The sequence below is a fragment of the Ornithorhynchus anatinus genome, chromosome X3, assembly GCF_004115215.2.
Source record: "Ornithorhynchus anatinus isolate Pmale09 chromosome X3, mOrnAna1.pri.v4, whole genome shotgun sequence".
Classification (NCBI taxonomy): domain Eukaryota; kingdom Metazoa; phylum Chordata; class Mammalia; order Monotremata; family Ornithorhynchidae; genus Ornithorhynchus; species Ornithorhynchus anatinus.
The window spans coordinates 25293531-25297151 of NC_041751.1; the positions used below are offsets into that span (position 1 = coordinate 25293531).

At 42.5% G+C, this 3621-nt stretch overlaps 1 non-coding gene across 1 annotated transcript; it reads right to left on the reverse strand.

The window, feature by feature from the left end:
- Positions 1 to 249: 249 nt before the first annotated feature.
- Positions 250 to 387, reverse strand: LOC114807709. The gene has a single exon (XR_003755784.1). It is a non-coding gene; the product is annotated as a small nucleolar RNA SNORA7 (small nucleolar RNA).
- Positions 388 to 3621: the final 3234 nt, after the last annotated feature.

The window sequence follows — 3621 nt, forward strand, 5'->3', positions numbered from 1 at the left end:
CCTGACACAATGCTTCTCAATTGTCTTGTCTTATGCCGTTGGGTCGTTTCTAACCCAGAGCGACACCACGGCCACATCTCTTCCAGAACACCCCACCCTCCATCTGCAGTCGTTCTGGTAGCGTATCCATAGAGTTTTCTTGGTAAAAATCCGGAAGTGGTTTACTGTTGGCTCCTTCCATGCAGTAAACTTAAGTCTCCACCCTCGACTCTCTCCCATGCCACTGCTGCCCAGCACGGGTGAGTTTTGACTCGTAGCAGATGGCCTTCCGCTCGCTAGCCATTGCCCAAGCTAGGAATGGAATAGGTAGGCCTCTGCTCGACTCTCCCTCCCGTAGCCGAGACTGGTAGAGGACTGGAGACTCTCCAGGTGCAACCCTGAGAGGGGGTTCTCAATTGTAGCTTAGTTGAATTAATATATTACCTTGAATTCGGTATGCAACTTCAAGCACATAGACTAACGGGTCTATTGACTAAGGGGTGGGGACGAAAGGTAGAAAAAGATAAGAAGAAAAAAACTGAAAGATGTCTAGGAGCAGAAGAATTACCAGCACTATGATGAAGCCACAGATTATTTTAGCACACACTAGAAACAGGGATAATGATGCATTCACACCAACTGATGAAAAGCAACTGCTTGGTAGAAAGTAGGCTTGAATAGCCAATTTGAAACCACTTGGGGTTTGGGTCTAAATTATAGAAAATGAAGTGTGTATTTTGTAGTAGAGTGCTTTACACAAGTGCAATACAGGATTTTATTCCCCATCAATTGCCATCATTTTCTATAGCAAGTATTTCCAAATGCCCTCTGATCTTCAAAGAGCCACTGAAACCGTTTGAGTGCTTCCATCAGTATTATGCATAAAATGAACTAGATTTGTATGAGCAAAATGCTCTATCCACTTGACCACGTTGCTTTTGGTTGCATTGTTGAAGAATTGTTATGATTATTGTTGTTATTATTATTATTGTATTTGTCATTATTTGTATTTATATTTGCTATTATTATTATCATTGCATTTGTTAAGCATCATTATTTAAGTTCTCTATGCCTCAGTTTACTCATCTGTAACTGTTCTCCCTCTTATTCATTCATTCATTCATTCAATCATATTTATTGAGCACTTACTGTGTGCAGAACACTGTACTAAGTGCTTGGAAAGTACAATTCAGCAATAAAGAGAGACAATTCCTGCCCACAATGGGCTTACAGTCTGGGGGGGAGGGGGGAGACAGACATCAAAAGAAGTAAATAGGCATCAATATAAATAAATAGAATCATATATATATATATATATAGATACACATATATACATTAGTGCTGTGGAGCTGGGTGGGGGGAAGCAAAGGGAGCAAGTCGGGGTGACCCGGAAGGGAGGGGGAGCTCTATTTGGACTGAGAGCCCCATGTGGGACAGAGACTGTGTCTGACCTGATTAATTTGTATCTAAAATTGAGGGTATTGTTTATGCATTTTTTTTAAGGATTGGAGTGTGTGAGCCAGTAAACCCCAGTCCCTTCTGGGTAGGACAATTGTTGTAAACGTTTCTGGTAATGGGCTGGTCATGGATAATAATAATAATAATAAAATAATCGTGCTATAATTTGTTAAACCCTCTCTATGTGCCAAACACTCCTACATGCTGGATTCTTTAATCAGACTGGATACAGTCTCTATCCCAAATGGGGCTTCCCCTCTAAGGGGGAGGGAGAACAGGTATTTTGCCCCCATTTTACTGGTAAGGAAACTGAGGTACGGAGAAGTGAAGCGACTTGCCCAAGATCACACAGAAGGCAAGTGGCAGAGCCTGGATTAGAACCCGGGTCCTTTGACTCCCAAACCCATGCTCTTTCCACTAGGCCACCATTATCTTCAGAGAACAGTGATGAAAATAATGAAAGAGATGTCACAGTGTAAGGAGAGAATGTTTGTATAATAAGAAATACCCTTTTAACTATTGGCTGCTCTCCACAAGGGTAAAATAGATGGGGACTATAAGCAGACAGATTGGAAGTGAGGTTCCATCTGGGTCAGAGGTGATTTCACAAAAGAGAATACAATGATATCAAGAGTAGGAGGGAAGGTAAATTTTACCACAGAGGTGTAACATCAGCAGGGAAGAGATGCATTAAGCATCTTGATAATAATAATAATGCTCTTGATAATAAATAATAAAATGGTATTTTTTAAGTGCTTACTAGGTGCCAAGCACTGTTCTAAGTACTGGGGTGGATACAAGCAAATCGAGTTGGACAAGGTCCAATAATAATAATAATCATTATCGTGGCTCAGTGGAAAGAGCCTGGGCTTCGGAGTCAGAGGTCATGGGTTCGACTCCCGGCTCTGCCACTTGTCAGCTGTGTGACTGTGGGCAAGTCACTTAACTTCTCTGGGCCTCAGATACCTCATCTGTAAAATGGGGATTAAAACTGTGAGCCCCACGTGGGACAATCTGATCACCCTGTATCCCCCCCAGTGCTTAGAACAGTGCTTTGCACATAGTAAGCGCTTTAACAAATACCACCATTATTAATACAATATGATGAGAATGATGATGATGATAAAGTGTATATAGATCATCATCATAACTATTAAATGCTTTTATGTGCTAAAAATGGGGAAAGATACAAGATTATCACACTGATAGTCTTTGTCCCACGTAAAGCTCACGAATCTGCTTTCTCCCTTTTACAGATGAGCAGGCAGAGGCCCTGAGAGGTTAAATGACTTGCCTTAGGTCACCCAGAAGGTCAGTGGCAAAGATGGGACTAAAACTCAGTTTTCTTGACTCCCAGCCTTATCCACTTTTCACTTGACCACTCTGTCTCCTTAAATGAAGCTGAAAGCAGAACACAGGCTAGTAATATTGGTGAATATTGTGGGTAAGTGATGATAGGTAGAGAGCAAGTGGAAGAAGCCAAAATACCTGCCAACTAGTTAGTTGCTCATTTAAATAAATCTTGGGTGTATTAAAAATTCATTCTCAGGGCATATTCACCTATATTTGACTGATTTCAAAAATTGAAGAGATGGGTGACAACCTTCCTGTTCTCCTCTCTCTCATCACCAAGTTCCAAATATCTAGTATTCTGCTGGGTAAAAGCAGTAATGAAGCAGTGTGGTTTAGTGGGTAGAGCACGGGCCTGGGAGTCAGAAGTACCTGGGTTCTAATCCCGGTTCTGCCACTTGTCTGCCCTGTGACCTTGGCCAAGTCATTTTACTTCTCTGGGCCTTAGTTCCCTCATCTGTAAAATGGGGATTAAGACTGTGACCCTCATGTGGGACAGGGACTGTGTCCAACCTGATTAACTTGTATCTACCCCAGCGCTTAGAACAGGGCTTGACACATAGTAAGCTCTTAACAAGTACCACTACTATTATTGCTAATACAAAGTTCTGAAAGGGGGAAAGACATGCAGAAGCAGCAGAGAGAAGCAGCGTGGCTCAGTGGAAAGAGCCCAGGCTTGGGAGTCAGAGGTCGTGGGTTCTAATGCCGGCTCTGCCACTTGCCAACTGGGTGACTTTGGGCAAGTCACTTAACTTCTCTGGGCCTCAGTTACCCCATCTGTAAAATGGGGATTAAAACTGTGAGCCCCACTTGGGACAACCTGATCACCTTGTA